The sequence below is a fragment of the Mastomys coucha genome, unplaced genomic scaffold (genome assembly GCF_008632895.1).
Source record: "Mastomys coucha isolate ucsf_1 unplaced genomic scaffold, UCSF_Mcou_1 pScaffold7, whole genome shotgun sequence".
NCBI lineage: Eukaryota > Metazoa > Chordata > Mammalia > Rodentia > Muridae > Mastomys > Mastomys coucha.
Genome location: NW_022196913.1, coordinates 100432470 through 100444161, shown reverse-complemented (window position 1 = coordinate 100444161; position 11692 = coordinate 100432470). Strand labels below are relative to the sequence as shown.

The 11692-nt window shown below is 41.9% G+C and overlaps 2 long non-coding RNA genes across 3 annotated transcripts in view; one reads left to right on the top strand and one right to left on the bottom strand.

Annotated features, from left to right (window-relative positions):
- LOC116082620 overlaps positions 1 to 8151 on the bottom strand; it is a 27487-nt gene extending 19336 nt beyond the window's left edge. Inside the window, exons 1-2 of one of the 2 annotated variants that reach the window (XR_004115374.1) lie at positions 8065 to 8151; positions 3821 to 4022 (exon numbers count right to left, since the gene is read on the bottom strand). This is a non-coding gene — a long non-coding RNA (uncharacterized LOC116082620). The remainder of the gene's footprint in view (positions 1 to 3820; positions 4023 to 8064) is intronic. The other variant, XR_004115375.1, reaches the window with a different exon arrangement.
- On the top strand, positions 2675 to 4672 carry LOC116082621. The gene is made up of 2 exons (XR_004115376.1): positions 2675 to 2891; positions 4532 to 4672. It is a non-coding gene; the product is annotated as an uncharacterized LOC116082621 (long non-coding RNA).
- Positions 8152 to 11692: the final 3541 nt, after the last annotated feature.

The following is an 11692-nucleotide window of genomic DNA, read 5'->3' as shown; positions in this document are numbered from 1 at the left end:
ACTGAGACAAAGAGAAAGAGGGGATAGCATTTAGAAACAGGAAAAAAAGACCTATTATCATAGAAAAGAAAACTCAATGAGAGGGCTACAACTCAACTCAGAAAGTTGTAGCTTCTTTCCAGGAAGCACAGGAAGGCGACTGAAGAGTACCCAAGGCCTGGCAGAGCTCTAAGAGAGAGCGGAGGATAAAAGAATAGTGAGAAGGAGTTTCTCCCCTTTACAATGTTGATCTGGTGTGGGTCACAACATCAACTGAGGATAGAGATGAACCAAGATATGAAATCCTGACATGAACCAGGGGAGCTGGTTGAGAGTAAGCAAGAAGCCCCGTCAGTTCCTTTAGGCTAACTTATACTGCGGACTAGAAGTATTTTGTGCTAGTTGGGATCTCATCTTTGTGGGGCATGGCAAGGGTGGTGATGATTAGATGTTCTGCTTAGTGCAGAACAAATCATTAGTTTTTAAATCAGGGTCCTTTGGGTTACAATAGACAAAATAAAGCAGTTCAAACTGGCTCTGGTTAAAAGAGAATTTATTAGTTTGCTAGCTAAAAGGCGGGGCATAAACTTAACATACAAAAAGTTTTGGAGATTCAGACTTACTCTAAGTGCCCAAATGAAATGTCAGGTCTCTGTATCTTGCAAATCTACTTGATGCAACTTGTCTGAGGTAAATGTTCCAAGAGATGTGAAAGTACACATTCAGGAGACCACAGATAAAACTGATGGCTGACATCCCACCTAAAACTATGAGAATCTGAAAATATTGGAACAGTACTTGAAAGTACCACTAAAGAAGAGGAGGAGGAGAAAAAGGAGGAGAAGAGGAAGAGGAGGAAGAGGAAGAAGAAGAAGAAGAAGAAGAAGAAGAAGAAGAAGAAGAAGAAGAAGAAGAAGAAGAAGAAGAAGAAGAAGAAGATGATGATGATGATGATGATGATGGAGGAGGAGGAGGAGGAGGAGGAGGAGGAGGAGGAGGAGGAGGAGGAGAAGAAGAAGAAGAGGAAAACCTGTAATACAAAAATTATCAGTTATCAAGCTGGTGATATAACTTGGTGATAAACCTCTTGACTAACATGTATGAAGTCTTAGATTCCAACATATGAAGGATAGAAAGAGGGGCACAAAAAATTAAAAATTAAAGAAAAGAAAGGGGCAGGACAGAAAGATAAAGGAAGGGAAAAGCCAAATCATGTACCCAAGCCTTCTATTTCAAAACTGAAACTGAAATAAGTTGCATCAAGTAGAAACTGGAATAAAAACAGATTTACTAATTTAACAGTAACTTAAGGATGCAAACTATAATTCCTAGAAAATAATCACCAAAGAACCATCAAAGAAGTATAAGCACAAAGCAGAGGAAGATATTAAATGCTGAAAAGCTCCTGACAAATGAGAACACAGAAAATGAGTGACTGAGACAAATGAGAACACAGAAAATGAGTGACTGAGATGAATGGCATAGCATAGAGCAATATGGCTAACCCAAATCTAACCAAACCAACAATTACATTCTCTGTGCATTCACTAAAAATTCCAACCAAAGGGCACCAAAGGAATGACTGTATTCTGCATATAAGAGACATACTTGATACTAAGATACAAGGTGATAAAAGATGAATGAGGAAAAAAGTTATCATGCTAGTAAGCATAAGAAAGTGAGTATGTTTCAATTACTACCTAATAAAATAACCATCAAGGGGGCTAGAGACATAGCTCAGGAATTAAGTGCACTTGCTGCTCTTGAAGAGGATCCAGGATCAGTTCCCAGCACTCATTTGGTGGCTCACAACCATCCATAGGCATGAACGAGGAATGCACATACATACTTAAAGGCCAAATGCTCAGACACATTAAATGAAGTAAATAAATCCTAGTTCTTTAAATAAACATTAACATTACCAGATACATTGACAGAACTTTAGGATAAAAATGTTAATGGTCAGAGAAAGGGAGGGAGGGAAAGGGAAAGAAAGATATGGAGAAAGGATTATTTCAAAGCTGATTTCAAGTGGGCGGTGGTGGCGCACGCCTTTAATCCCAGCACTTGGGCGGCAGAGGCAGGTGGACTTCTGAGTTTGAGGCCAGCCTGGTCTACAGAATGAGTTCCAGGACAGCCAGGGCTACACAGAGACACCCTGTCTCAAAAAACAAAACAAAACAAACAAACAAACCTGATTTCATGTCACTAATTGTCTAATATAGAAGACTATACTATGCAAAACCCCATACTTCCTTCTCTAAATTAGCACATGCAACGTATACATTTTACCAACATACATGTGTACTAAGTTTATTAATATATTTTATGTCTCCCACCAGAGCCGAATTCTAAAAATAAGAGGATCTATTTTTGTTGTATTATGTGTATTTCCATTTCCCAGTAACTAGAAGAGACTAATATATCCTAAGTACACAAAGAATACTGTTTGAAAGAGACATGCTGGAGTATACACATGAATGCAAGTGTTGGCAGAGAGCTGGTGACTGCAGGCAGGTTCCTGAAGGCAAATCCTGCATTCTTTCCCTCTTTTCCCACATTGAATGAAACATATCTGTCAATGTGAAGCCCAGCTCCTAGCTCAGAAGCCCATTCTCATGGCAGTCATAATAAAACAGGAATTTAGATGATGAGACAGGAAATGACCAATAGCCACAGCTCATAATGACACAGCTCTAGCTGTCAGGGGGATAGAGGAAAGTCCTCTGTAGGGTGAGTTTAAAGAGCCACAGGAATGTGGAACAGGAACATTTTTAATGATTTATCAAATGAGACGATACAGTTCACCTTCTAGTTATTCTCTGCTAAACCCGACAATCAACCTACAAATTTCAACCACCATTTAGTCAGCATGATTTCTCCTTGCCTTCAAGCCTCCTCTGGGGAAAGTGGTAAGTCAAACCCAACAGCTGGGAGAATTAGAATGTCTCATCTCTGGAGGGTAATGGAATCTTCAAGTGCCTCATAAATACTCTAGATCCTCTGCCCAGAAACATGTCTTTCCATAGGACGTTTTTCATGTACTTTGATGCAGTTGAATGTGGACTGCGAATGGGCGCTCAGAACATGTGGTCTCAAGCATTGGGATACATTTTGTAGATCCTAACATACAGAAACGAAAACATCTCATCTAAGTGTTCAAGACACAATTGGACACAGACTCTGCCTCTGTATCATGCCTAATGTTGTTTTCACTGTTTCCTAAGTATCTTGCTTTACATAAGTAGACAAAAATAATTTGCAGCCATCTCTGTTGAGTAAGGTATGTGGCTCAGCTGGTTAGTATCCAGTCTGGAGAGGAAATGCATGAGTAAAAAGTAATGAGATTAGGGTCTGTGCATGAGAGGAATGCTGGCTTCAATCTTGACCCTCTCCTTGCATGTGTGGTTGTGAATGCATTACGGAACAGTCCTGAACTTCTGTTTTTTATTAGTCTGGGAAGTGGAAATTAAACTACCTGCCTCATGAGGCTTTTGTCAAAAACTAAATAAGATAATTTGGCAGAGCGTTCGCTGCTATGAGCAGTAGCAGTATTATCGTTATGGTTTTAAAGCAACACTTACACACATACACACAGGTATTCTGTTAAGGAACAAAAGTGGAAAGGAGACTGTGGGGACATCCTGATGGGGAGGGAGAGGAAGTAGGAGGTAGACTGAGAGAAGGTAATAGAATATATGTGATGAAAAACGGACACTAATTAAGGGACTGTAAAGGGAAACAAAAAGAGGCAAAGAGAGACAGGTGAGACCAGTGGGGGAGGGGTGGCAAAGTGAACAAATGATGATATATGCAAATATGTTATAAAGAAAATCATTACCTCTTATGGTAAATTAAGTTTTCCAATTTTCACATGTTCAAAACTTGGAGGATAAAATATTTCGAGTCAAGGCAGTGAGTGATACTGGACTAAAGATCTAGGCATTCAACATGTCAAGCATAGTGTTTCCATATGGAGCTGTGGGCTGAAAAGCCATTCAGCAAGAGCCAGTCTCACATTATGATGTAGAGATGGGTGTTTCCTGCAGAACAGATGTGGTGGTCATATAGCCAATCTTGACGCTTTGCATCACACTTTACTTGTTTCGTGACTTGGCAGTGCCATTTGCCCATGACTGCCACCCCTTGTTTCCACCCCAGGACTGGGTGTGGAGTAAATTCTGTTGGCAGCACTGCTCTCCCATCGAGAAGGAATGTCAGATACCATGACTCCCATGTGATCTTCTGTCCAGCACTGACTTCTATTCTCTTACTTCCGTTCACACTGAAATGGCAGTGCAATCCCCTAAGTAGACGAGCAGTTCTTTGCGGAATGGGGCATCCTGAGCTACACAACATGGCACTAAAGTTTGAGAGAGCAACCAAAATGAAGCAGCTGAGAAAAAGGAGTCTTCAGCTGGCACAGAACTACTATCACAACCAAATCAAAATGATCAGGACCAAAAAGAGTAGGTTAGCAGATGGGCCACTCACCTCATCAAAGCTACAAAAGAAAAGGGGAAAACGAATGAATGCTTTTGTTATTTTTCAGGAGAGAGGCTGTTCTAACTACTTGACAAGAGCTTCCTGGCATCCTTGGCAAGCGGGTTCTTTCTTAGTGGCACCAAATAATAAATGGTTCTTAGAATGGCCATGGGAATCATTCAATAAAACAGTGACTGTAGTATCCCCAGCTCACGATTCTTATGTTTTAAATTCTTATTAAATCTAAAAGTCAGTCTCTGTGAGCATGTGAGTACACCTATGGGTGTGTGTCTGTGTGTGTACATGAGAGAGAGATGTATGCAGTCCTATCACATATGGTACAGTGGTGAAACCCTGAAAAGACACTGAGAACCACCATTGTCAGCTGACCTCCTTTTTAACAACCTAGAACACACACAAATCCTGCATTTACATGACAAAGTCCATTGCCATCGATTTTTTTCTCATTCCATCCCTACAATCCCAAGTACAGTATCCCACACCTTTTAGGTAACAAGACTGAACTCTACATCTGACTTTTTCCAAGGTCTTTCAGACCCAAATCACATACGATACACATCTGTACCCACCTCTCTCTCTCTCTCTCTCTCTCTCTCTCTCTCTCTCTCTCTCTCTCTCTCTCTCTCTCTTACTCTGTCTCACTCTCTCACTTACTCTCTCTCTCTGCCTCCCTCTCCCTTTCTCCCTTTCTCCCTTTCTCCCCACCCCCCAGCCCCAGGATCTCTGATCTTGCTAACTTTCCAGTACCTACTTCAAATGGACAGACAATATTTTGAAAATGGTGCAACTCACATTCCTACTTTTAATTCATGGTCTATGTTTGCCTGTCAGGTCTCCTTGCATGCCCATCCCCTGGCTTTAGGTGGTTTCAATCCCTGCTCTGGACTCCATCTGCCCTGGCACAGAAGGTTGAGCCTGCTTCTCATTGTAACAAGGTTGCACTAATTAGCTGCATTTGATTTTGCATAGGAGAAAAATGCAAATGAATGCAAAGTAGTATGTAAATGAACTGCATCTTGGCTCTCCCAAAGACTGAGCCTGCAATGCTGATGCCAATGACAATGTACATTAATAGCCACCTTAGCCAAGTATGTCATGTTTTCAGATGGGGGTGAGCATCAGGAGTTTTCTTTTTGCTGTAATAATTATGACTTTATATAGAATTCCAAGTTTATTATCCTGGACAAGAAGCCCACTGGTCACAATGCTATCCTTTCTGGAGAGGATCTTGGTGCAGTGCTGTCTATTGAGGAGTCAGCAGACTTGGAAACCAAATCACATAAACTGCAGTTTAAAATCTTGCCTTCATTCTGGCATGGTGGCGTAACCCCATAATCCCAACATTTAAGAGACTGAGCCAGAGGGCAAGCTCCAAGTTTGTAGCTTGCCTGGCCTCCCTAGTGAGCTCTTTTCTCAGAAACAAAACAAAACAAAATCCTCTTTGCTTGAATGAGCTGTTTAACCCATGTCTCCCATCTGCTTGACTCTGAGCCCTGCACTTCTGAACAGCACACAAATGAGGAGCACACGAAAAGGTGCTCCGGCCTCTGAGATACACAAGAGATCAGCCATGTTGTCTGCTCTAATAGGCCTTTCCCTCACTATAAAGAGGGTGTGGATCTCATCCCTGATCTCAGCTCCTATATCTCTTGTCATTTCATGAACTGAATCTTTCTAGAACAAAGCAGTAAAAATAAAACACAGCCATGTCACATCATACAAAGAGCTCTAAGACCTCTTACAGGTCCCCTGGAAGAGGCAGAGAGCTCTGCCTGCTTCCCAAAGTACAATGCTCTGAAAAACAATGGCTTTCCTTACAAAAATCCACCCTGAGGGACTCAGGCCTCCCAGGAAATGACTCCCTCTCTCACCCATTCACCCTCCGGTATTTGCTTAGCTTATCTCTCTTAAACAGACTGGAAGTTTCTCATGAGCAGAAATGATTTCTGAATCCTTAGCAAGTAGAGGAACTCCTGACACAGAGCAGGTGCCTCAGGGTGTGTGGGGGGAATTGAGGAATGAGGGAGAGTGTATAGGGAGGAATAGCAAGAAGGGAGAGAGAGAGGGGGAAAGATTGTAATGGAGGAAGAAAAGAGGGAGGGAGGGACATGGGGCAGTGGAGGGAGAAAAGGAAAAGAGGAAGAGGAAAAGAGGGAGGAGCAGGTCCTCTACCTTAGAGAGAAGAGCAGGTTCTCCATGGAAACAGAAGTGTCTGTTGGCTTTAGGATGCCACCAAAGAGGAAAATTGTAAATCACTTTCTAGGCAGGGGGCAGGATGATTTCCCTGGCTTTGACAGCTAAATTTGAAAAACACTTCTATCAGTCTCCATAGATTCTGAGCCTCCTACCTAGGCCAGGTGCTATGACAGCTATTAAAAAAAAAAAAAAAAAAAAAAGCCAGACACACTATTTTACCTTATACATTACTTATAGACAAATAGTGTGTCAGGACCATTTTTGTCACACACTTCCCCACTCCTAGCTGCAAATAAGAAAGGAACAGAGTGAGAGAGAGAGAAGAGGCAAATGGCAGCCTAACAGGCAGAAAAGAGTAGGCAAAGCTTGCTCACTGAATACAGCACCAGTCTTATCCAGACACAGGTCCCCAAAGTGAAAAGACTGAAGTCTGAAACTCTGCCACTTCTGTGCCAAGCAGAAAGGCCTAGGAAAGCTTCTCCACCACTGACCTTCTTGTCTGGGAATGAGTAATTACAAGAACATAAATTACACACACACACACACACACACACACACACACACACACACACAAACACACACACACACACACACACACACTCGGCAAAAGATTATGTTCCTATTGAGCCTGAGTATAATCCTTTTCCTTCCCTCTCTACCTGTGGTCCTACACAGACTTCCTAGACCTCTCAATTTCTTTTTTTTTGGGGGGGGGGAGAGGGGGGTGTTTCAATTTCCTGCACTCAGCTGTAGTTTTAAAAGAATAAGGAAAATTTCAGAAGGATTGAATTCTTATGCTTTCACATTGAGCACCACTTTTAGTAGTGCAGAGAAACAGCCATTGTTGCAACGTATTCTTGCTCTATGCACTACTACCCATTTAGGAGTCAGCAATTTGTCATCAGAACAACCATGCTTACAGAGCCTATATCCAAGTCATCTCTATTTCAGTTGATAATAGCTCCAAAGTGAAAGGAAAAATTAAAGCTTTGGACCTGTGCTGACTAGGAAGAAAAGTTATGGGCCTAAGAATCCATCACAAGCTGGCCCACATAGGCCTGAGAATGAGCAAGCAGTCTGTTAGACATCCTGAGAACTAGCAGGTCAAAAAGACATAAACTACATGTCTGGGCAGATATGATTTAAGATCAGATGCTCTGTTGACTCAGATTAACACCAACCTTAAAAATTTTCCACACTGTTCTGCATGTAATATAATTAATATTTGAACTAGCCAATCATGTATGGCCACACTGATTCCTTTGTTCCCCCAGACCTTTTCCCTATATAAACCCCTAACTTTAAAGCCTCATGGTCGGCTCCACTATCTCCTGCATGAGATAGGTGTGGTGCCGGCCTGGAGCGCCCCGAAATTAAAACTACCTCTTGTAATTACATCAAGACGGTCTCTCGTGATTCCATGGGTGCACATCCTCCCAAGATTTGAGTAGGGGTCTCCGCACGGGAGTCTTTCAAAAGCACCAAAGCAGTGAGGCTGCTGATTATGATGTGACAAAGAAACACAGTCAAATACATTCTCGGAATTCTTGAAAATAGACAAGGAGGTTTTTTTTCTCATGAGCATGTATGAATATATAGGAAATTCAGTACCTACAGGCATCATGGGAAATGCCAAATTTTAAGTGCTTATAACAGGACATATCAATGATCTTCCAGTTATGGTCAGAATGTGGCTGAGGCTTTATGAGTGTCTCTGGCTCTGAAGCTCTGGGTACATGGAAGCTAAGAGTCTATGATCCATGGCCAGGGAGGCCACTCCCCCTGACTGCTGGCAGAGAGCCTCATTTCATGGTAGCTGTCACCAGGAAGTCGAATTTGTAGCTACAAATTATTCACATAAAGCTGTATTTTACAGGATGGCCACTGATCCCCTTTTAAGTGGCTGATGCAAATTTTAACTCAGATTAGTGAGTCCCCTCATCATCATTTCTGCCGTTACTCTATGAACATAGGAAAAACATACCAACAATCAGCATTTATTGAGCACCTACTATGTGCCAGACCTAGTGCCAAGAGAGTCACCTGACGTGGCTTATGCCCTAACAACATGGCCAGGAGGGGACTAGCACTATTCTCTTGTTCTGATGCAGAAACTGGGGTGCAAGAGCTACCAAGTAAGTGGTGCGTATCACAGCATTAGCATGACACACTTCTGCCTTTACCACATGAAAACACCACTATCTTATTTCTATGCTCACAGAAGACAGACCTATGAAGAAAATGACAAATAGGGGCAGAAGGCATGGACTTCTTTCTGGATCCACAGCTCCCTCCAAGGCCTTATTAGTGATCTCTCTCTCTCTCTCTCTCTCTCTCTCTCTCTCTCTCTCTCTCTCTCTCTCTGTGTGTGTGTGTGGTTGTGTGTGTGTGTGTGTGTGTGTGTGTGTGTGTGTGCACATAAACACACGTTTCTTTGCCTAGTTGTGATAGTTTGGATAGGTTTGACCCCCAAAGATTCATGTGTTTAAATGCTTCATCCATAGAGAGTAGAGCTATAACTGGAGGAGATGTGGCCTTGGAGGAAGTGTGTCACTGTGAAGGTGGGCTTTGAGGTCTCATACATAAGGTCAAGCTACACCCAGTGTGGAAGACAGTCTTCTCCTGGCTGCTTTCAGATCAAGATATAGAACTCTCAGCTCATTCTCCAGCACCATGTCTTCCTGCATAATGCCATGCTTCCCACCATGATGATAATGGACTGAACTTCTGAAACAGAAAACCAACCCCAATTAAATATTTGCCTTTGTAAGACTTGCCTTGGTCATGGTGTCTCTTCAGAGCAATAAAACCACAAGACACTGGTCATATGTGTGTGTATGCAGTGTATGACTATTTGATAGAGAGAAGGGTTGAGCACAACAGGGATGGAAAGCTTTCAAGCTTTCTCACACTCTACACCAACACACCTCAGAGTTTTCTCACTTGCCCTCTTATCCACTAGCTTTCTCTCCTTAAAATCAATCATGTAGTAACCACTGTGTCCACATTTCTACCACCATGTCCCATATTCACATGGCCCCATGAAGGAAACGTCATCAATTCATTTTGCAAAAAGCAGGGTTGGAAGAGTAACCTGATACTTTTAGTCACACATTGTATGACCTGGTATTGACAATTTCTCCCCACATGCGACTGAGTTCAAGCACACAAGAAGAGTACTGTGCAAAGACAGGCATACATGTCTGTCCATGGCCTACTAAAGATAGAAGCCCTTTTTCCCAGGACAGACTTCCAATCCCAATTGAGGTTTCTCACTCATTGCTGTGGTCACATAGCTAACTGATCAAGAACAATAGAAGAAGTTCCACTTTCTTCATTGTTCCACATCCCTTCTCAGATCTCTTTCTTTGCCATGGAATCTAACTGCAGTGAATGACACCTCCTAGACTCCATTGCTTTCTGCTTCTGATGGAGCACAGACAAAATTTTAGAAGTGGGAAAGTCTTCCTCTAGAGACCATTCTTGCCCATTCTGTGCCTGTCATAGTTCTGAATTCTAGGGCCTGTCTAAAGACTATCTATCCCTCATGCCCTCTCCTGTTAAGCTCCCAAAACTCTGCTTCTTCCCCTGATCCTTCTAGTAATATCCATCTTGCTATCTTCAAGAGATCATAGGTACTCTTTGTTTTTACCTCTTTTGTGTTAATTATGTTCCTATAATGAATCACCCCAAAATTTAAAGACAAAAAACAAAAATCACCAATTTCTTTTGCTACTATCATATGGGTTGGCTTTTTGAGCTGGGATCAGCTTCTGTTTCTGCTTCAAGTGGTACTGATTGGGCTCATCCTAACATTTGCAATAAACTAGGGTCATCTGGTGCTGGCCTTTGGCAAATCTTTCTTTTTAAGGGCTCCCCTGTGACCTGGTGTAGGCTTCATCACAGGACATCGGAAACACCCTAGAGAGTGAGAGCAAGAATTTCCCAAATCATCCCATCTCAAATCACATTTGCTACATTCAGTTGATCACAATAAACCATAAAGATGTGTTAGATTAAAAGGAAGCCAGGAAATAAATTCTCTAGACGGAAATAACTTTGAAGAAGAATACACCATAAGATTACAGGAATCTGTAAATCACACAGTATCCCACTAGCCCAGCCATCCCTGACCTGAGAGCAAAGCCTTTGCTCCTTCTTTCTAGAACTCCTCTTTCATGTGCCTTCTGCTTCCTCCTGGGATCTTAGTAGACATAATTCATAGCATTATGTGTGGTTTTTATTCTGCCATGTTTTTGAGATGCCTCTATATTAGTGTTACCTCATCTAGAAAACTTCACACAAATCTGTATGTTTTTTCTCCCTGTATGGATGGACATTTTATTCAGCCTGTCTTTTTTTAGGATTACAAATACTGCATTCTTTCCTTTGCACATGAGTGTTCTCCAGGGAGCATAATTGGGAGTAAAGTTGCTGTAGTGTAATATTGCCAAGTTACTTTCCAAAGTCAATATAGTCTTTCACAGAACAAATAGAATTTGAGACCTGAACACAGTTGAAAAACTGGGTTTCTCTTACGTTATACAATTATGTGTTTTAAAAAGCTGTACCAATATATGATTGGAATGAAGCTCCCACCCAATACAAGGATTTTTTTTTTTTCAGCAATGTTCCCAAGAGATGGTCAAACAACCCATTCTTGAACTCTTGAAGTCCATAGGGAAGCTTGATCTGTTAACCCTGCCTCTTTCTGCAGAGCAAAAACACATCAGGAGAAGAATAATTCCTCCCTTTGCTTGAGGTCTGCACCAGTCCACTGGTGGAGACAGGTAGAAGACACAAGAGATAAGAATAGTAGAGTACTCTGGTACAGTCAGAAGGATGGTTCTGCTCCACTAAGGACTCTGTGTTCTTTTATGTGTGAAGGAAAGACATTGTAGGGAGTGGGGCAAGAAGGGAGCACATTCAGTTTCAATCTGGAGGATCCAGAATGATGGCAGAGAGACTGACAATGGAGTAGACAGCAGGTTTCTGAAATAATATTCTGATA